This window comes from Equus caballus, chromosome 6, assembly GCF_041296265.1.
Source record: "Equus caballus isolate H_3958 breed thoroughbred chromosome 6, TB-T2T, whole genome shotgun sequence".
Classification (NCBI taxonomy): Eukaryota; Metazoa; Chordata; class Mammalia; order Perissodactyla; family Equidae; genus Equus; species Equus caballus.
This window is the reverse complement of record NC_091689.1, coordinates 37,808,673-37,832,322: the sequence shown is the minus strand read 5'-3', so window position 1 is coordinate 37,832,322 and position 23,650 is coordinate 37,808,673. Positions and strand designations below refer to the sequence as shown.

At 35.0% G+C, this 23,650-nt stretch overlaps 2 pseudogenes; one reads left to right on the top strand and one right to left on the bottom strand.

Annotated features, from left to right (window-relative positions):
• Positions 1-1,312: 1,312 nt before the first annotated feature.
• On the bottom strand, positions 1,313-12,068 carry LOC138924535 (olfactory receptor 4C16-like; annotated as a pseudogene).
• Positions 12,069-22,242: 10,174 nt separating this feature from the next.
• On the top strand, positions 22,243-23,179 carry LOC138924534 (olfactory receptor 2L5-like; annotated as a pseudogene).
• Positions 23,180-23,650: the final 471 nt, after the last annotated feature.

Below are 23,650 nucleotides of genomic sequence, written 5' to 3'. Positions count from 1 at the left end.
AGTGCAGTTTTAGGCTTACAGAAAAGTTTCACAAAAAGTACAGAGAGTTCCCACATATCTTCTCTGCCCCCCTCAATTTCCCCATTTACTGACATATTGCATCAGTTTGGTATATTTGTTACATTGGTAAACCAATATTGCTACACTTGTACTAAAGTTCATAGTTTACATTAGGGCTTACACTTTGTATTGTACAGTTTTATGGGGTTTGGGTTATGCATTATGTCATGTTTCCATCATTGCAGTATCATAAATATTTGTTCTCCTTCACTAAAAATGACTTGTGCTCCATCTATTCATCTCTTCTCCTCTCTCATTGAATCCCTAGCAATGACTGGTTTTTACAGTTCCCACAGTTTTGCCTTTTTCAGAAAGGAAGTTTATAATTCATAACTGTCATGTAAATATTGCCATTTTGAAACATAAATATCCTTCTTAAGGTTATCTCATTCATTGTTTTATTCTATTAATATTTTAAAATTCAATAACATCAATTGATTACTCTCTCTACTTGTAGACCACATTAATATATCACCCTTAATTTGGGCCAGCTATGCTACAATTAATTCGAATGATTCAAAAGAACACTAATACCACGCCCTGCCCCGAAGAAAGAATCAAGTTGATAGTATAAAGTAGATTTTACCAAAAGAATGCTATTCTGAGTACAAAACCAACAGTCACAGCCTTCCTAAGATCCAAGACCTACCTCAGGACTGTGAATTTTCTCACAGTTCGAGAAAGATCTAAATAAACACAAGTTTAGAATTTGCAGTAAATGCTCAAGAATTGGAAAGAGGGTTACTAGATTTTATCTTGTTCCTTACCACATGGACTTTTTACAGTTATTTGAATTTGATACTTTCTGCTGAATCAGGAAGAACAATTCAGTTGAAGGTTGATGATCAAATGTGTCGAGACAGAAGCGTCTAATAAGTGAAACCCTTTGGAAGAGGTAAAAGTAGCTAGGCTGTAGAGATAAGCATGGGGAGGAGGTTAATCTAGAAGCAGAAAGCATCAGTAGTCACCATTATGAAGAACAGCGAAAACACTAGATAAAAACCATAGGTGACAATAGGAAGGCAAAAGTCAGAGAAACAGCAGTGAACCACTAAGGCAATGGGCCTTCCGTACCAGACTATACCTGGTGCTGTCACTTCCCCTTCATAAATTTTACTCGATACCAACCAGCTTATGTGTTCACATTCTTTATTTTCCTGAAGGAAGTAACTCTCATGACCCAAGTTAGGATTATAAAATTCCACAATAAGAATACCATATTCTCTATGAGCTTTTAGGTCAATCCAAACTATTAAGAAAAATTTAAAACTGCCGTTCTTCTTTTGGCATCTGAGACGAACTTCTTGTTCCACAACTTTCTCATTGCATTTTCCAACTCTCCATTTCTCAGTGTACAAATCAGAAGGTTGAACAAAGGTTTTCCAATTGACAGGTGTCTTCTTGTCCATGTGGAAGGTGGTTGCAGGGTATGTTTATATAAATATATAAGGACCAAAGAACACGATGATCACTATGATGTGGGAGGTACAGTTGGAGAAGGCTTTTCTTATTCCTTCAGCGCTGTGGTTTCTCAGAGAACACAAGATGAGAACATAGGAGAACATCACCATGACAAAACTCACCATACAGATGGTCTCACTACTGGACACTAAGAGCAGATTTACCACGTAGGTGTCTGTCCAGGTAAGTTTCAACAAAGGCTGCAAGTCACAGAAGTAGTGATCAATCACATTGGGACCAGAAAAATGTAAACTCAAGGTCATAAAAATCTGAGCTGAAGAATGTACACAGGACCCCACCCAGGCCACAGCCACTAGTGAACCACAGACTTGATAACTCATCTTAGTTGCGTAGCACAGGGACTTACAGGTGGCTACAGAGTGTTAAAAAGCCATGAGAATTAGGATAAATATCTCTAGGCTACCAAAGTAATACATTAAAAAGACATGGATCATGCACTCACTGAAAGAGATAGTGGTCTTCTTCAAAAGGTCAGCCACAATCATTCTAGAGGATATGGATGTAGAGAAGCAGGTGCCAGATAAGGATAAGTGGAAAAGGAAGAAATACACTGGACTTCCATGTGCCTAGCTGGTCTAATAATCAGCAAGTTATCTAACAATGTGCCCAAATAGAAAATCAAGAAAGGGACAAACTATTTTCTTCCTTACAGGATCCTTAGTTTACCCAAGCAGAATGAATTCAATCACATTATTGTTCAGCTGAATGATTTCATGAATGAGAAGAAGGGATGAATGTGAACTAAATTGTGTGAAAAAATAAAGGAATTAACGTAAGTTGTGCCATGAGATATTATGGGATAGTTAAAGCAAGTTAATTCTTGGTACTATGGGAAATCATGGAATATTTTAAGCAAAAGTAAATACTCTTCATGAAGTACATTCTGACAGATTTCTCAACGTCACTTCCATACTTTGTTCCTAAATTTTTAATGACCAGTTCAGTGGGCACACTGAGTCTCAAATAAACTTGTGGATGTGATACTTTTCCTACAGTGATCTTCAAATACAACCCTGTTTTAGCTTTGACATTATGTTGCCTAATTTTGCCAATTTAATACATACAAAATTAAGAGCTAACCCTCATTTTATTATTTTCTTCAGTTTTTCCTTTTTTTAAAACTGCTGCCAATCCTCCTCTTTTTGCTGAGGAGGACTGGCCTTGAGCTAACATTTGTGTCCATATTCTTCTACTTTACATGTGAGATGCCTACCACAGCATGGCTTGCAAAGTGGTGCCATGTCCGAACCCAGGATACAAGCCAGCGAATGCCAGGCCACCAAAGCAGAATGTGTGCACTTAACTGCTGTGCCACTGGGCCGGACCCTTCAGTTTTCTATTTTAGCCAGTCTTGGAGCCCATGTTTTGCATGGTGCATCACTTGGCATTTAGGATATACATGACTGCCCTTGTATGTTCAAGAACATTAATAAACAATGCACATACCACTCCCAACAAGATAAAGAATGTGTTCTTTATATAGTCCTTTATACAACATTGTTACAAACATTTATACAAATAGTATATTTTCTAGAAATACATAATGTTCTCCACTTCTCTGCACATTATATCCCAGATATTCCACTTGAATGCAGAAACAGGAAACACTTATAGTCTTTGAATAATGTACTGCAAACTTTAAGCACTATTATGATATTAGTTCTTGGCAAATACTAATAGACAGAAATGAACGCTCTTTAATTGTTAATATATCAAATATCCCCATTTTTATCTGTCTTTCATCAGTTTCTGAAAAGTGCCCCTTAGAGCTCCTGAAGTGACACTCCTAAATTAAAGAAAGGATATTACTTAATTGTTTGTTTTCATAATTCAAGTTTTTAGCTTAAGCATTATAGACCTAGAGTGGTTGTGCTTTTGGGTGTAACCAAGCAAATGGTTTAGGACCAAATCTTGACTGTAATCACCCAAGCCCCACCTTCATGAAACAATGAAATGGAGTAGAGAAGAAGAAAGGGCAGGGAAATGTGGCTTTAGAAAGAGGGATATTAGATCGTCAGTAACTGATTTATTTATTTTTTTATTTCTGTCTTAGCAAAGTCAACGATTATTAAATGTTGAAGTGTCACTTCTTTCAATGAAGATTTCTCTTTTTTTCAAATTTGAAAACAAATATTATAATCGCCCTTATTTCCGAAGACCAAAGTCTTTCTCCAGATATTTCCTGCCAAGTTGATATTGGACAAGGCACTGTATGAAAGTAAAAATATAAACTGAAATAAAGTATATTTAAATATAATCTGGAACACTTACTTGTCCTATTGTCTCTCTCCCTAATCTCACCCAAAACTTCAATATATTGCCTTGTAAGTTGTGAGTTGACCAATGCTCAGCCTGTGATAGACTAACACAATCATAGTTATATATTTTTTCCCCTCTTTTAGTACATTTTCTTCTCAATAGACCTGAAATTTCTCTCATCTTCCTCAAAATCAAAAACACCTCTTGGGAAAAAGCCTGATGAGGTTATTCACTTTGGAGTGTCAATGATAAAAACAAAAGAAAAGTCTTTTTGGACTTTGTGATCCAGGACAAACATCTGAAACTATAAGAGAAATGTCTTGGCATCATGACCATTACAATGAGTTTACCATTTCCTTTGTTCACTTAAATGAGTGATGTGTCGTATAATATTAGCATTTGAAACTGTGGTAGGCATTGGAAGCAAGATGATGTGAAACTCTCTCATGCTCTATTCAGTCAGTGATTTTAGCCACACACTAGAGAGTGTAGTTTTTGGTATGGATATTATCAATTCTATTAACCTGTCTGTTTCCAGGATAAATTTAATTCTTTCTTACATTTGGACATATGTACTTAAAATGACTTATATAATATTTTTATAATATTTTATTCATTTATAATTTATATTTATATATAATTATATTTATAATATAATTATATTTTATATATAACAATACATACAATAATTATAAATTATTTTATTTATTTATACTATAGTTATAAATAATAAGTATATTTAATTTGTTTAACAATAAATGTGGGTCTTTGTCAAATATTTAATCAATAGTTTCATGATGACATTAAAAGTCTAGACCCAAATCTGCATCGCAATGCTCAATTCTAGCCTTTCATGTTCCAAACAATTTAGACTACTTTAGTCATATATTTGTTAATTTCTCTGAGAAATATTCTCTGTGGCCTCAGGCATACTTCAGGGAAGCTCCTCCTGTGTTATACAAAGGAATTTTAATCTATTTAGTAATCTATAATACCCTCTGATCTAGAAAAAGGACAATATTGTTCTCAAATCAACAAATATTTATTGAATTCTGTGTATAAACAGTGTATGTTCACCATGTAATGGGGCTATACTAAGATTAGTAAATATAACAGGTGTGATCTCTGTAATAAAAGTAATGTAGTAGCCAAGGATTTAAAATAGCTAGTTGTAGCAGCAACTCACACATATAATATAGAGGAAAATTGGCAAAGATGTTAGCTCATGGCAAATCTTCCTCAGGAAAAAACATAAATAAAAATAAAAAATAAATAGTTGTACAGTAGGCAAACTCCTCTTGCCCTCTCCTTTCTCGCTGTAATATCTTTCTATTTCTAGCTGCTTCAACCTTCTGTGAACTTTAGGATCAAAATGCTGAGAAACATCCTTTAAAGGGCTTTCAGTGATTTCCTGTGAGAAGGAAAATTCATTCCTCTGTTCTCTAAACACTTGCTTTATAGCTTTTCTTATATTATTAGATACTATTGCCTTAACACAAAAAAATGAATGTGCTTATTTTAGTTTCCTTCCTGGAGTTAGAATATTGAAAACTATGTGTTCTCAGGATTTTATTCTGCATTGTTGCAACTCAATGCCTTGTACTTTGGGGGTGCTCAGGAAGAGCTTTTAAATTGAATATTTTCTACTACCCCTTAAAACGTGATCATATTTACCTCATTTTTCTTGCACCATACTGATTCCAAAACACATTCACAACATAAATTTGCTGTGGCTTTCTGCCTACTGTGTAGGTTAGAGAGAGAAATATGCTTCTAATTTATACAGCCAGGAAAAGGAAAAAAAACCTGAGATCAACTTTAAATAACTTTTGAATAATTGTACAACTGGAGTAGAGGATGTCATACTCTGAACACTACCACATGGCATGTAAGACATTGAAACTCTGATACCCATAAAATGATCATATTAAAGCATTTTTTAATGAATCCTAAGTCCTTAGGGGTGCAAGAAGATCCATTTTTCATGTATTCCTAATATTTATTCTTGTTTTTATGTGTGATATATGTATAATCACGTCAAATTTTTTTTCAAAGGTGTGTTAACACCTTTCATCAGGTTCTCAATGGAATCTGATACAACAGGTTCTAACGATCCAAAGACAAAGTGGCATCAGTAACCTAGCATATCTTCCAATAACTACTGTAGTCACCTCAACTCTTAAAACAAGATAAGGCAAGTTTGAAGTGGCTAAATTTGTCAAAACAAGGATAAGAGAATGTGTTGGTTTAGGAATAGGTGCATGGCAAAAAAATATTAAAAACAAAGCAGGTGGGAAAAGGTGGAGAATTGAGGACAGTGAAATGCAAGTTGTTAGGTGCCTCCTTCTGTGTTTCTGTTTTACTGTAGTTGCTACAGTGGGAAGCACTTAGACACTGTCTCTTCAACCATCCAATACTCGCCTGAGTCATGTGTCAGCCACAGCTGAGTCACGTGTCAACCACACCTGAGTCAAGTGTCAGCCACAACTGAAGCACATGCCACACACACCTGAATGACCTTTGAGCCACACATGAGTCACGTTCCAGCCTAGCTGAGAACTAGCCTCCTATCTTTAGGAGAATCCCTATACTTACTTTATTTCTGCACAGAATTTACCATATTCTGTGAGAATGTTAGCAAGTTGCCCTGAGATTCTTTACCTCTTAAATGACCAAAGAAAAGAGTAATGTAATTTATGCTTCTGAGCTCCTCACTCTGGGTACTGACTCACATAATTTCTGCTTATCTGTTCAGGAGATGGCCTGGAAACAGCTTTAACTGAGAACCAAAAATTCATCAGGAATCTCTATACCCAATACTTACATTTCCTATATCTGTTTGCCCCAAATTACATGAAATTAATATTTATTTGTTCCTCTTTTCAAATCTTCTAAAGAGAGCAGGAGTCTTGTGGAGAGGGAAGTAGATAATATCACATGTGAAAGAACATTGGACAAGGACAAATATTGATGAAAAGGGAAGATTTTAACCCAAAATATCTTCAGTAACTCCCCTCTCACTTATTGGCAAGTTATCTTTCAGTTTTTAGCCTCCTCATTGTCATAATTTCTGAGCTTTCTCTGAGAAGTAGTCAGCTTTTAAATTAAATCTCAGAAATGTGTAAATTGCAAATTATATTCTTATGGTATCATATTGGAAGCATACAGGGAGTAGTAATCTTATATCCTGATACAGAAACTCTATCAAAAGTTGTCTTTGGAGATGGAAAAGTCGGCATTCTCCAGAAGTTACCTGTAGGTCACTACCTCCATTAACCTTTCCTAGAATTTCTAACCAGGCACGTCATTTCTAACTTTCTGGAATCCAAAGCTTTTTAGTGAGGATTCATCTTGTCAAACTACCTTACATCAAAATCATCTGTTAAATTTTCTGCATTCTGTCATCTCTAGAAACTGTAATAAACCTGAACTCAGGAAATATCTTACTCTATCCCTATACTGCTTTTTACGTGATACCCTTTCACAGACGTGGTGCTCATACAAGATTTACTGAGTTAAAATGATCAGTTTTCCTCAACAGTTATATTTATTCTATTTATTTCTTATATTAGCATCAAATCTCAAAAAAAATAAGCTCTTTTTTTCTGTTCCTTTCTCATGGTATGTGGAAAGAGTATAGTCAAAATAAATATAAAAATATATTAGAAAATTATTTTAGATTATTTTATAATGATGCATCTGTGTGTAAAAAGGTGGAAATATGTGTAAATTATCTGTCAGAAGACTCTCTGAATTAGTGTCAAGTCTGACCATTTTTTTTGATAGTGGCATTCTCATAGAACACTGAAAAAATGTTGTCTGCATTCCAGGGGGAATATTTTAAAAAATAATGTGCCTGGGTCCCACTCCAGCTGAGTGCAGGTTCCTGAGGGAGAAATGGAGTCGGCGAGTCAGTGCAGGGGGAAATGAATGGGACGTGAGACTTGAGTCAGTGCAATCAAGTCCAACTTTACTGTGCACAAGTGTCGTTTTTATATTTTTCAGGATTAGTACAGAAATAGCTCTACAAATATTCTCAGAGAGATAATGAAGTAAAAAATGAGCACAAGAATATTTATTAGCATTCTATTCTATAGAGCATAAGGTTAATAATCGTCTTCTCCGCAATTAGCTATTGTTTGTTGCCTCTAAGCTAGAAGAGATAGGTACCTTGACATCTGTTGTAATTCATGGTAAAGTTAAATCAAAGAGAGAACGTCCAGATCTCTGGACAGGACAGCATTATGGCTCTTTACATCCTGGGGGAGCCACCCCTGCCTCCCTCAATCTTTTATGCCATTAGTGTAGATGGTTAATGGGAACAAAAGGCAAGTCAGGGGTATCTTATCCCCAGGGCTATTTGCGTTCTCAGAGGGCAGTTAAACATCTTCACGTTCCTGTGCACCTTAGGGGGTGAAAGCATTCCTTTGTCTTTTAGGAGGCAGGGCTAACAGTCCCTTGAGCATACTGCCCGGAGAAAATATAACTTTACTGGTAAGGTAAAGGGCTGAAAAGCTAAGCTAAACTATATATCTTCAAGAATATAAAGCAGAAACAAGTATAGTCACAACCTTGATAGAAAGCATGCATATAATTCAGAAAATATCAGGGGTGTCGGCCGGCCATTCTTCACCGAGGGGCGTCCCTGTGCCCCTCGGCCCTTCTCAGCCCAGACCCTGTCAGATGGCTGTATAGGCGTCGGTAACACAGCTCCCGGCATAATTTATTGCTTTTAGGAGAAAACTTCTATAACATTTTAACAGAAAGCAGAAGGTCTAGAATAATATATAGATACTTCTTGATCATCCAATTAACCAGCAAACTTGAAAGGGCGATGCATATATATTTAGACAAAAAACTGGAGGAAGAAGGAAACATTAACCAAATGGAGGCTACAAACCTAATTCAACATCTTATCTGGGCAGGATTCCTTTCTGCTGGTCTCAAAAGGGACTGTGCGCTCCTCCATTAATTAACTGCATCAAACAAAATTAGCTTTCAGAAAAATATCTTGAAAGTTACCTGCAGGTGGTCACATTCTCTTACTATATTTAATTCTCCCGGGAGGTAGTGCCTCCCAAGCAGCCACCCAAAGGAGTGAAACCTGGAGGTTAAGAAAGGAAAAGGAATGAGGGGCAATTAGAAGCAGCACAGGTTTCAGAACTATGTGAGGGGTCAGCCGGTTATTCTTCACCAAGGGTCAACCCTGCACCCCTCGTGTTAATCGACTGGACCCTGTCAAGCAGCTGATCAAATGATGTAGCCACGGGTCCCGTCAATAATGATATAAGTTGTTATCCTCCTGGAAAGTATTATTGTCTAAAGTTTTCCTTACTTTGTTAGTCATAAACATCCCACATGTAATAAACTTAACTTTTGATTTGTCTGTCCAGCCTACAAGAATAGCAAACTAATCTGCCTCACGCTTGTTAACCACATACAAAGATTCAGAATTGTTAGATGCTTCAAACTGACCAAAACTACTAGGGAAAAAGAAGAATAAAACAAATAAAATGGTGGAGAGGATGACAAAGAACAGAAAGAAGAAAAATAGTGTCACATACAAAAAATGAAGCAGGTCACCCAGAAACAAATCTGCTCCAAACCGGAGCCCTAAGTTACTCCTCCTTGCATTTCTCAGTGGAAACTTTGCATAACAGAAGGGTGTGAGATGATATATTCAAAATGCTGAATGAAAAAAATCACAAAGGAAGAATTCAATACCCATAAAATGTATCTTTTTAAAACAAAGATGATATGAACACATTTCTACACAAATAAAACCTGAGAGAGTTTGTCACCACCTGACCTGACTTACAACAAATGCTAAAGTGGCTTCACATTTAAAGGAAAAGACAATAAACAACAACATGAACACATATGAAATTATAACACATTTTACGTAGTTACATATGAATACAAATGCAGAATACTTTACTAAAGTAGTAAATCACAATGTATAAATTAATTTAATCACAGTATATAAATTTCTCTTAATTTTAGTGTAAACATTAAAAGACAAAAATGTTAAGAATAAATATAACTATGAAAGTTGCTTAATAGAGATAGCATAAATATATATAAATTGTGACATCAACAACATAAAATTATTATAAAATGTGAGAGGTGGAGTAAAAGTGTAGATGTGATTGATGTTAAGATGTCACCATTAAAATATACTATTATAATATTAAGATACTTTATGTAAGTCTCACAGTAACCACACATAAAAACACCTACATATGATACAAAAGAGAAAAATGGAAAGGAATCAAAGAATACGAATACAAAAATTAACAAGATGGAGAGGAAAATAACAAGAGAGGAATAGAGTAACACTTGCAAGACACTTTCACAATAAATAACAAAATGGCAATAATAAATCATTGCCTATCAATGACTTCTTTGTGTATTTGGATTAAAATCTCCAATCAAAAGATATAATGCAGCTGAATGGACTTCTTAAAAGAGCAAGACTCTACTATATGCTTTCTATAAGAAAATCAGCTTCAGATGTAAGGAAGTGAAAAGTCTGAAAATGAAGGCACAAAAAAAATACCCAATGCTAATAATAAATAAGAGGGAAGAGCCGTGGCTATACTTTATATTTGACAACAGAGTCTTTATGTCAAAATTGTTAAAGGAGACAAAGAAGAACACGATGTAATGATGAAAGGATCAATTCATCAAGTAAACATAACAATTGTAAATATATATGCACCCAACAGCAAAGCTCATAAATAAATAAAAAAATAACATAACTGAGGGAAAAAGAGAGCAAAATATAGTAATATTAGGATACTTCAATACTCCCATTTCAATACTGGATAGAACATCCAGGCAGACAAACAATAAAGAAACAGCTGAGTTAGACAACCCAAAAGATGAAATTGAACTAACAGACATATACAGAACTTTTCACTCAAAAGGAGTGGAATACACATTAACTAAATAAACCCGAAAAATAGCAGAATAAAGGAAATAGTAAAGACTAGAGAAGAAATAAATAAAACAGAGAAAATAAAAACAATAGAAGAATCAATGAAAATAAGATTTTTTAAAGTTAAAGAAAATCAATAAAGTCTTAGCTAGAGTAAGAATAAAAGAAGGCTCAAATAAATGAAAACAGAAATGAAGGAGGAGAAATTCATGGGATGACAGAAATATAAAGAATCATTAGAGACTATTATAAAGAATTATGCACCAGCAAACTGGATAACTTAGAAGAAATAGATAAATTCCTAGAAGCATATAACCTACCATGACTAAATCAATAAGAAATAGAAACCCTGAACAGACCAATAACAAACAAGATGATTGAATCAAAAATTTTCTAACAAATAGGAGATTGTTGGAAAGATAGTGGTGTAGGAGGCCTCTGAATTCACCTCATCCTGGGGATATAAAAAATCTACAACTACCAATGGAACAATTACCTTTCAGAGAGAACCAGAAACTGAATAAAAAGAATCTTCACAACAAGGAGCAATACTGACAGACGTGCAAGAGACAGAAATATCCCTCTACTGAGGAATAAACCACATTCTAGCTACGGTACTCATGGCCAGGAGCAAACCTAAGATACAAAGCCTTTCCTGGAGGAGTGGTGGAACTGAGCAGGAGCGCTCTGCCACAATAAGCAGCCTTTGACTTAAGCACAACTGAGATGAATGCCACAATACGTGGCTTTGCTGGCTATTAAAACCAAGCAGGATACCCCCAGAAAAGCCATTGAACATAAGAGAAAGTAAAGTCTTCTCTTAGAGGGGCTATGCACAGGTTGACCCATTCCTGATACCAACACAAATCACCAGAAAGAAAGGTGCATAGTCTTTTGGTAAAAGAGACTTGATAACCTCTGAGCACATCTCCAAGAGGCAGGCTACAGCTGGGCCCACCTACACAGGGACGGAGACATTGGCAGCAGCTATTATTGTGACATAATACAAGCGTGCTGACACAGACACTGGCAGATGCCATTGGATTCCTTCGTCTCCTGTTTGTGCAGGGATTTGCTGCAGCCATTAGAGCACCGATTTAATCCAGTTCAGCCAGGGCAGGCAGACCACCTGGAGGACTGGTCCTGCTCACCAGAAGGCCTGCAGGGAACTGATGGGCCCACATAGGTGGGGCGTACGGGACTTCCACAGTGAGTTGAGTGAATCAGTATTGGCATGGCAGGAAATGTGCGTAAGACAGGACTGCATTGGTTGGATGTGTGGACCCATAGGTGGTGGGGGTTGTCGGTGGCAGCAGACTTGTGCCATTGGCCATCTCAAACAGCCACACAGGGTATCTGCCCCACACTCCAACACCTGCAATGATTTTGTGATGCCATGCCTAGGAACAGCTCCACCCAGGTGCACACCTGACAAACCTGACAACAGCCTCTGAGACCAGAGGCCTACAGCAATTGTGAGCCCCTGAGTCTAGCAACCAACCATGCTGAGTGTCTGACTCACTTAACAGCAAAACAGCAGCAGTTAGGTGCTATTAGACCTTGAAGGCAGCTGTGCTGGGTCTTTCCCCACCCAGTGATGTGAATAAAGTGACGATAGGAGCTGCACACAACTTAGAATTACAACCAGCCATCCTGGGGGCCAGAATCCACAGCAAGAGTAACCCTGCCACAACAGAAGGACACATGTAGCCTTTACAGGGGAAACCCCTGCAACATTAGGAACTGGTGACAAGACGGAATCAAATTACTGGGCTCCATAATGTATCTCTTATATAAGGACACATTGGGAGCTGATCTGTCTAATACATATATATAAGCACAGAGAATTAGGCAAAGTGAGAATACAAATTAATATATTCCAAAAAATAAACAGGAAAATCCTCAGAAAAAGAAATAAATGAAACAGAGATAAACAATCTACCTGATAAAGAGTACAAACTAATACTCATAAGGATGCTAAATGATCTTGGGAGAAGAATGGGTGAAAACAGTGAGAACTTCAACAAAGAACTGGAAAATATAAAAACAACAAATCAGAACTGAAGAATATCATAATTGAAAAAATTCATTAGAAGAAGTCAATAGCAGAGCAGATGACACAAAAGAATGGATCAGTGAGCTGACTAAAGAGTGGAGGAACTCACCCAAGCTGAAAAGAAAGTAAAAAAAAGAATTAAAAAGAATGAAAAACAGTCTAAGGGACCTCTGGGACAGCATCAAGCACACTAACATCTGTATTATATGTGACCCAGAAGGAGAAGAGAGAGACAAAGGGGGCAGAGAACCTACATGAAGAAATAATAGCTGAAAAATTCCCTAACCTAAGGAAACAGATATCCAGGAACAGGACGTTCAGAGAACATCAAAAAAGATGATTCCAGAAAGGTCCACATCAAGACGAATTACAATTAAAATGTCCAGAATTAAAGATAGAGACTCCTAAAAGCTGCAAGAGAAAGTAAAAAATATACATACAAAGGCATCCCCATAAGTCTATAAGCTGACTTCTCAGTAGTAAATTTAGAGGCTAGAAGGGACTGGCACAGTATATTGAAAGTGCTGAAAGGAGAAAACCTACAACCAAGAACACTATACCGAATAAATTTATCTTTCAAAACTGAAGGAGACATAAAGAGTTTTCCAGAGAAGGAAAACCTAGAGGAGTTTGTCACCACTAAACCACCTTTACACGAAATGCTAAAGGAATTTTTTCAAGTGAAAAACAAAAGATGACAAATAGGAATAAGAAAATTATCAAAGGAAAAAAAATCACTAGTAAAGGCAAATACACACTAAAGGTAGTAGTTCAACCACCTATAAAGCTAATATGAAGATCAAAAGAAAAAATTACTAAAATTATCTATTTCCATGATAAGAGTGTAAGGAATAAATACACAAACAAAAGGGGTTAAATACGACATCAAAAACATAAAATATTGGGGGAGGGGTGTAAGAATGCAGAGTTTTTCATAATAGCCCTATCTTAAGAGTCTATCAATATAGATTGCTATTTTCATAGGTTATTTTGTATGAGCCTCATCATAGTCACAATCCAGAAACTTATGATAAATACTAAAACATTGAGAAAGAACCCAAATGTAATATGAAAGACATCCATCAAATCACAAGGGAAGAGAGCAAGAGGAGAAGAAAGGAACAGAGAACTACTACAACACTCAGAAAAAAAATGTAATAAAATGAGAAGAAGCATACACTTAACAATAACTATTTTAAATGTAAATGGGATAAATACTCCCAAAAAAGACATAAGGTGACTGAATGGATAAAAAAATCAAGACCCATGTATATGCTGCATATAAAAGACACACTTCAAACCTAAAAACACTCTCAAACAGAAAGTGAAGAAATGGCAAAAGAAACATTATGAAAATGCTAAAGAAAAGAAAACTGAGGTGGCAATACTTATAGCAGACTAAAGAGACTTTAAAACAAAAAATATAACAACAGACAAAGAAGGGCAATACATAATGATAAAGGAAAAAATCCAACAAGAAGATATAACACTTATAAACATATATGCACCCAACATAGCAGCACCTAAATATATAAAGCAATTATTAACAGACGTAAAAGGAGAAATAGTAAGAATAATAGTGAGGGACTTTAACATTCCACTTAAATCAATGGATAGATCATCTGAACAGAAGATCTATAAGGAAACATTGGGCTTAAACAACACGTTAGATAGATGGACTTAGATATGTACAGAACATTCCATTCAAAAAATCACAGAATGCACATTCTTTTCAAATGCAAAGAGAACATTCTCCAGGATGGATCACATATTAAAATGAAAGCAATATCAATAAATTTAATATTTTAATAATACCAATCATCTTTTTAAAAATTAATTTATTTATTTTCGGATGTACATCATAATATATTTTGAATTCTGTGTAGATTACATCATGTTCACCACCCAATAACTAATTATAGTTCATCCCTTCACATGTGAGCCTAATCACCCCTTTTGCCCTCCTCCCCCTCGCCCTATGGTAGCCACCAATCCAATTTCCAATGCTATGTGTTTGTTTGTAGTTGTTTTTATCTTCTACTTATGAGTGAGATCATACAGTATTTGACTTTCTCCCTCTGACTTATTTCATTCAGCATAATACCCTCAAGGGCCATCCATATTGTCACAAATGGCTGGATTTCGTCATTTCTTATGGGTGAGTAGTATTCCACTGTGTATAAATACCACATCTTCTTTATCCATTCGACCCTTGATGGGCACCTAGGTTGAATCTATGTCTTGGCTATTGTGTATAATGCTGCAATGAACATAGGGGTGCAAGTATCTTTAGGCCTTTGCATGTTCAAGTTCTCTGGATAAATACCCAGCAGTGGGATAGCTGGATCGTATGGTAGATCTATTCTTAATTTTCTGAGGATACTCCATACTGCTTCCCATAGTGGCTGCACCAGTTGTTGTATTCAAAAAGACTCTGCTGAGACCAATGTCAGGGGCCAGTGCTGTGGTGTAGTGGCTAACTTCACATATTGCACTTCCGCAGCCTGGGGGTTAGCAGGTTCGGATCCTGGGTGTGGACATAGCACCACTCATCAAGCCATGCTCTCGGGGCACCCCACATAAAGTAAAGGAAGATTGGCAACAGATGTTAGCTCAGGGCCACACTTCCTTATACACACACAAAAAGACCAACGTCAAACAGCATATTGCTTATGTTTTCTTCTAGGGGTTTTATGGTTTCATGTCTTACATTAAAGGCTTTAATCCATTTTGAGATAATTTTGATGTATATTCTAAGATAATAGTGTACATTCATTCTTTTTCACGTGGCTGTCCAACTTTCCTAACACCATTTATTGACGAGACTGTCTGTTATCCATGGTATGTTCTTGGCTCCTTTGTCAAAGATTAGCTGTTCACAGTTGTTTGGTTTTATTTCTGAGCTTTGAATTCTGTTCCATCAATCTATGTGCTTGTTCCCCCCACCCCCCAAAATCGTGCTGTTTTGATGACTATAGCTTGGAAGTATATTTTGAATTCAGGGAGTGTGCTACCTCTAGCTTGGTTCTTTTCCCTCAGGATTGTTTCGGATATTCAAGATTTTTTTTGCTGTTTCATATGAATTTTAGGATTCTTTACTCTACTGTGAAAAATGTCTTTGGGTTCTGATGGTATTGAAGTCAATATGTAGATTGCTTTAAGAAATATGGGCATTTTAACCTTGTTAATTGTTCCAATCCAAGAGCAGGGAATATCTTTCCATTTCTATATATCTTCTTTGATTTCTTTCCATAATGTCTTATGTTTTTCAGTGCATAGGTCTTTCATCTCCTTGGCTGAATTTATTCTGAGTTATTTTATTCATTTTGTTATAAGTGTAAATGAGATTGCATTCTTGATCTCTCTTCCTGCTAGTTTCTTATCAGTGTATAGAAACACGACTGATATTTACAGGTTGATTTTGTACCTTGCAACTTTATTTGTTAATTTCTAATCTTTTTTGTATATTGCTTATGGTTTTCTATATAAAATCATGTTATCTTCAATAGTGACTGCTTTATTTCTTTCTTTCCAGGTTGGATCCATTTTATTTCCTTTTCTTGTTTAATTGCTATGGCTAGGACTTCAAATTCTATATTGAATAAGAGTGACAAGGGAGGGCATCCTTGACTTTTTACTGTTCTTAAAGGTATGGCTTTCATTTTTTCACCATTGAGTATATGGGCAGTGGGTTTGTCATATATGGCCTTAATTATATTAAATTACTTTCCTTGTATAGCCATGTCATTCAGAGTTTTTATCTTAAGTGAATGCTGAATTCTGTCAAATGTTCTTTCTGTCTATTGAGATGATCATGTGATTTCTATTCTCATTTTATTAATGAGATGTATCACATTGATTAACTTGTAGATGTTGAACTATCCCTGTGTCCCTGGAATAAATCCTACTTGATCGTGGTGTAAGATCCTTTTAATGTATGATAGTATTGGATTTGCTAATATTTTGTTTAGGATTTTTGCATCTATGTTCATCAGTGATATTGGCCTGTAATTTTCCTGTTTTGTGTTGTCCTTGTCTGGTTTTGGTATCAGGATAATGTTGGCCTCATAAAATGAGTTTGAAAGTGTTCCATCGTGTTCAATTGTTGCAATATTTTGAGAAGGATGACTATTAAATCTTCTTTGAATATATGGCAGAATTCACCTCATCCTGGAGTTTTATACTTTGGGAGGTTTTTTATTATAGTTTCAATATGTTCACTTGTGATTGGCCTATTCATATTCTCTATTTCTTCTTGATTCAGTTTTGGGAGTTTGTATGATCCTAACTATTTACCTACTTCTTACAGGTTATTCACTTTGTTGGTGGATAGTTTTTCATAATATTCTCTTATATTCCTTTGCATTATTGTGGTATTTATGGTAATTTCTCCTCTTTTATTTCTGATTTTATTTCAGCCTTCTTTCTCTTTTACTTTGTGAGTGTAGATAAAGGTTTGTCAGTTTTGTTTCCCTTTGCAATGAATGAGCTTTTAGTTTGATTAAGCACTTCTATTGTCTTTTTAGTGTATATTTCATTAATTTCTGATCTGATTTTTATTATTTTCTTCCTTCTACTGACTTTTGGCTTCGTTTGTTCTTCTTTTCTAGTTATTTTAGGTAATTAGCTATGTTAGATTGTTATTGGAGATTTTTCTTGTTTCTTCAGGTAGTCCCGCATTTCTCTGTACTTCCCTTTTAGTACTGCTTTTGCTGCATCCCATAAGTTTTGATATGCTATATTTTCATTTTTTGTCTACAAGTGTTTTGTAACTTCTCCTCTGATTTCTTCATTCATCCAATGGTTGTTCAGTATTGTATTTTTAATCTCCACATATTTGTAACTTTTCTTTCTTCTTGTAGTTGATTTCTTGTTTCGTATCATTGTGATCAGTAAACAATCTTACAATATCAATCTTCTTGAATTTATTGAGACTTGTTTTTTTTCCCAACATACAGTGTATCTTTGAGAATGTTCCATGTGTGCTTGAGAAGAATATGTATCTGTTGCTTTTGGATGGAATATTCCATAGGTATTTATTACGTTGATCCAGTCTAGTGTTTCATTTAAGGCCAGTGTTTTCTAGTTGACTTTCTAACTAGACAATCTATCCATTGATGTAACTGGGATGCTAATGTCCCCTACTATTATAGTGTTGCTGTGAATTTTTCCCTTTAGTTCTGTTTAGTTGCTTTATATATTTTCTGCTCCTATGTTAGGTGCACATATATTAATAAATGTTATGTCATTTTTGTGGAATGTCTTTTTTTATCATTGTTTAATGTCCATTTTAATTTCTTTCTATCTTTTGTCTTGAAGTTTATTTTGTCTGATACAAGTATGGCTACACTTGTTTTCTTTTGGTTGCCATTTCCTGTGGTATCACCTTTTATCCCTTCACTGTGAGCTTGTATTTGCCTGTCTAGCTGAGATACGTTTGCTGGAGGTGGCATATTGTTGGCTCTTATATTTTAGTCCATCCAATCCTCTCTGTCTTTTGATTGGTAAATTTAATCCATTTACATTTAGAGTGATTATGGATATATGTGGGCTTAATAGTGTCATTTATCTTTTATTTTCCGGCTTTTATATATTTCTATTCATTCATTTTCCTTTGTATTTCTGTCTACCATTTCACTTTGGTGGTTTTATGTGATGTGTTTCTCAGGTTCCTCTTTTTTATGTTTTGTGACTCTGCTCTAATTTTTTATTTTATAGTTACCATAAGGTTTTCATAAAAGATGTTATAAATGAGACAGTTTTTTCATGCTTATAGCATTTTTTCTGCATTGACCTTTGTAGGTTCTGTCCTTTTCTCTTCTCCTTCTGTTTTTCTTGTCATAAGTTATCTCTTTTTGTGTTGTAGGTTTCTTACCAAGTTAAGATGGTTACAGTTGTATTTGATGCCGTCTTTCTCTCCAGACTTGTTATAATTAAGTGTTTACTAATCTCTTCTGATATAAAGTATAATTTTGATGAAGTTCAATTATCCTTATTTTTATTGTTACACATGTTTTTGTGTCATATCTAGTAAAGCATAACTAAACTCAATGTCATGAAATGTTTCCCCTAGGTTTTATATTAAAATTTACGAGATTTTAACTCTATATTTTGCTCTTGGAACCATTTAAGTGAATTTATGTGTATGATGTCAAGTAATGGTATAATTTCATTATTTGCATGTAGATATTAAGTTTCCTCACCAATGTTTGTTGAAAAGACACCCCCATTGGATGGTTTTCAGACCCTTGTCAAAAGTTATTTGACCACATATGTGAAAGAGTTTCTTCTGGTATCTCTATTTTATTGGTTTATTTGTCTTTATGCCAATACTACACTCTTTTTGTTAACGTAGTTTTGTAGTAAGTTTTGAATCGGAAAGAGTGAGTTTTCCAATTCTCTTATAAGACTGTTTGTCTATTTGGTTACCTTGAGCTTCCATATGTATTTTAGGATGTATTTGTCCATTTCTGCAAAAAACCTGATTGGGATTATGATAGGCATTTCCTTGAATCTGAAGTTTGTTTATGGTAGTATTGTTATCTTAATAGTATTAAGTTTTCCAATCCATTAACAGAGGATGTTTTTCTATTTATTTATCTCTTCTTCAATTTCTTTAAGCAATGTTTTGTGAATTTCAGTGCACAAATTTTTTTGCCTCCCTTGTTAAGTTTATTCGTAAGTATTTTGTTCTTTTTGATGACATTGTAAATGCAATTGTTTTCTTAAATTCTTCTTAAGATCTTACATTATTAATGTTTAGAAACAGAACTGATTTCATACCTTGCAACTTTGCTGAATTTATTATTTCAACAGACTTTTTTGTGGACTTTTTAGAATTTTCTCCATATAAGATTCTGTTGTTTTTGAACCAGGATAATTTTACTTCTTTCTACCAATTTGCATGTCTTTTTGTTTGATTTCTTGTCTAACTGTTCTATTTAATCCATCGGTACTATGTTGATTAGAAGTGACAAAAGTGGGCATCTTTACTTGTTCTTGATCTTAGAGGAAAAGATTTCAGTCTTTCACAATTGAGTATAACTTTAGTTGTGAGGTAAATTTGGAACTGTGACATCAATTTTACATCACTTTAGTATCTTTTTCAAGGAATGCAAGAATATGATTTCGGCAGCCGCAGAGTAAAACTATGTTCCCGTAACCCACTACTCCAGATCCCCAAGGCAAATAATTCATATTGCTTTACCACTTTTATCCTCTATTTCCATGTATTTTCTGCCAATATACTTATCTTCTAATAATTAATAAACATCATATATCCTCTTTTGACTCATCACCTCAACCACTGTGGATGGAGACTTTCCTTCTCCACATACCACCACCTCCAGTTCTTTTTCCCTTTTCTCATCCTTTCAACATAGTTACATCTCATTTTGTACCTGGGGTGGCAAAGTTGAGAGCATTGTCCCATCTTCTAGTATATATTTCTAAAATACAAAAGTATAAATTATTTTAAAACTTTATAATATTTTGGTTACTACTCCATATATAGTTCCTTTCATTATTATTGCTATTTTCTCTGTCAAGGTGCTTGTAGGGCCACAAATGTATTGGCAATATTGAGAATTTTCAGAAAATGTTTCCACAAAGATATTTATAACTTTCAAGAAAATATCTTTCAATAAAATATTTCTTATTTACTTTTCTATATTCTGTACATGCTGTTGAATATGACAGATCATATATATATATCAATTCCAAAAAATGTTTTCCTTTGATAATATTAACTCCATTATTATTTTGTTACATGCATTTCTAGGAATGACAATAAGCATAGATTTGTTTCCCTATATTAATTCTCTAGTTCTCTTAAGCTTTCAAAATGGCAATTTTTTATGCTGCTGTTGTTGTTTTCTTTTACTTCTGGTAGATTTTTTTTCACTTTGCCTTTGAAAGTTTCACTTAATTTTTAAAATCAATTATTATGTTTTTTAATTAGCAAAAGACTTTCTTGTTCCATGGCACTCCTTTTTATATATCTAATAATATTTATATGGTGGATTAATAATGTCTCATACTTCTTTGAATTTAGCAATCTTATTTCCTAAAAAATGCACTCTCTTTCTGCATCTTCCCAACTATATACAACTCACTTTATATTTATGCAGATTGTGTGTGAATAGGTATGTGGGTTTGTGTGTGTATGTATGCACATTTGTGCATCTTCTTCTTTCATGTTGGGAACTTCCTTAAAAGTCTGGTAACATTGGGCTTTAAAATAATGTTTAAGACTACAACATCACATACTGTGTGGACCTTCTTCACTTAGAATGTCTCTTGATAATTCCTCCTCCTACTTCCATGAAGAAGACTCTCAAGGTGCCATTTCCTGTTTTCCATTTAAGTAATTGACCATTTCTCTATCCAAATTCCTTATTTCAATCATCCTGAATTATTTCATCTATCACTGTCTTTTGCTCACTTACTGTCTTTTAATTTATAACATATCTATTTCTTTAGTATCATAAGAATTGAGTTTTAAGAGGGAGAGATGGCAAATATATGGTCTTAAATTCACACACTTATCTAGAGTTGGAAACAATATTAAATACAAGTAAACAAATGGGAAAAATGAATGAGTAAGACAAAGTTTAATAAATCAATGTGTAATGTTATATACATGTTAGAGAAGCAAAGAAACAGAGAACATGCTATTTGGAAGAGCTTGAGCAGAGTCGTGAGAGCTACAATGAATGTGTGTATAGATGTTCCAGTAAAGGGTGTTCTTTAACTGCAGCATTTAGAACCTAAATGAGGAGGCAGAAGAGGATGACTTTGTGTAAGTGGAACTGGACAATAAGGATTCATGCTACATTTCAGAACAAATGAAACAAATGATAATACCTGACTTCAGGAAAACTTGATTTGCCTCTACTTTGTCAAGTAGACTTAAGAAAGAAATGCAACTCCTCAACATGAGCTGATAGGCTACTGTAGTTTTAGAAGGTAAATTTTAGGGCTTAAATATGATAGAAAAATCATCCTTTAAGGGTCATAAAAATTATTGCTACTAGAACTCTACAATGTATACATTTACATAGATTTTCTATGCTTATGTTTTGAATACAATGTCCGATTTTGCTGATATGTGGGTCTGTGTAGGGCACTAAAACATACTTATCCTAATAAAGTAATAATTGAAATGTTTTTGAAATAATTTTAAAGATTTCTTGGAAAACTCTTTGGCAACAAATGTTTGCATATTCAAATTTTAATCTCTGGGTTAGAAAACAAGTATTCTTTTTTCCAAAATAGATAAGTTCTGTTCTTCATTTAAGAGATGTAAAATTTTAAATAATACACTGTCTGACTACAATAATAAGTTAAAAATTATAGTTTTTTAAGCTTAGAAAGTTAATAGCTTATAGTTTTACACTTAACTTACTCTTGTGTTTCCCTCTAGGAAAAAACATGTCAATGCCCCATGGAAAATTATAATCAAACATCCACTGATTTCACTCATTGGGGTTGTTTCCACCATCAATAACTGGCCTGGTCCTCTTCATTCTCATTGTTCTCATTTTCCTAATGGTTCTGCTTGGCAACTTGTCTGAGATCCTTCTCATCCTCCTAGACAGTCATCTCCACACTCCTATGTATTTCTTAATTAGTCAGCTCTCCCTCATGGACCTGAACTACATCTCCACCATTGTCCCCAAAGTGGCTTCCAATTTTCTGTTTGGAAACAAGTCTATCTCCTTCATTGGATGTGGGATTCATAGCTTCCTCTTCTTGACTTTAGCAATTGCAGAAGCACTGCTCTTGACATCTATGGCCTATAATTGTTATGTGGTTATTTGCTTTCCTCTCCACTATTCGATTCATATAAGCCAAAGAGTGTGTGTGATGATGATAATAGAATCTTGGATAATGGGCTCTATCAATGCCTGTGCCCACACCACATATGTCTTCCATATCCCCTATTGTCTATTCAGAGCCATCGACCATTTCTTCTGTGATGTCCCAGCCATGTTGACTCTGCTCTGCATGGATGCCTGGGTTTATGAGTACACAGTGTTTATGAGCACCACCCTCTTTCTTGTGTTTCCTTTTATTGGCACTGCATGTTCCTATGGCCACGTTCTCCTTGCTGTCCACCTCATGCACTCAGCAGAAAGGAGGAAGAAGGTCTATTCCACCTGAAACATCCACCTGACTGTGGTGACTTTCTATTATGCTCCCTTTGTTTACAATTATTATGCCCAAGGTCCCTCCAATCTCCAACGGAGGACAAGATTCTGGCTGTCTTCTATACCATCGTGACCCCAATGCTCAACCCCATCATCTACAGCCTGAGAAACAAAGAGGAGATGGGGGCCCTGAGAAGAGTGATTCAAAGAATATGCACTGTGAAAATGTAGACAGGGTTTTTCGCTTATGTACCCAGGACCTGGTTATAAGTTCACTAATCATATATAGTAAGTAAAAATATGTTATGCATAGAGTTCAAGTAGTAAAATTAATCTAGACCAGAGGAAAATCACTCATATCTGGACAAAACTACCTTGTAAATATATGTAAAACTGATAATTCAAGGAGAAGTTTTTTCTGAAAAGATTTCTATTATGAGTAGATTTCAACCTATCAATTTCAATATAAATCAATTTCTTGTAAATCTGAGTTTAATTTTAAATGTAAATTTAATATATGGCATTTTAATGATTCCTCTCAAATTTATGGTAATTTGTGGACTTTGTATAAGAAACAGGAAATGGTTTTAATAATTTTGCTAATGACATAAGGATGGTCTCTGGGATGGATGGACAAGTCAGACCTTGCTCCCATCATGGGTCATTGTTCCTGGCAGGCAGAGATCCTCCTCCCTTCTGTGC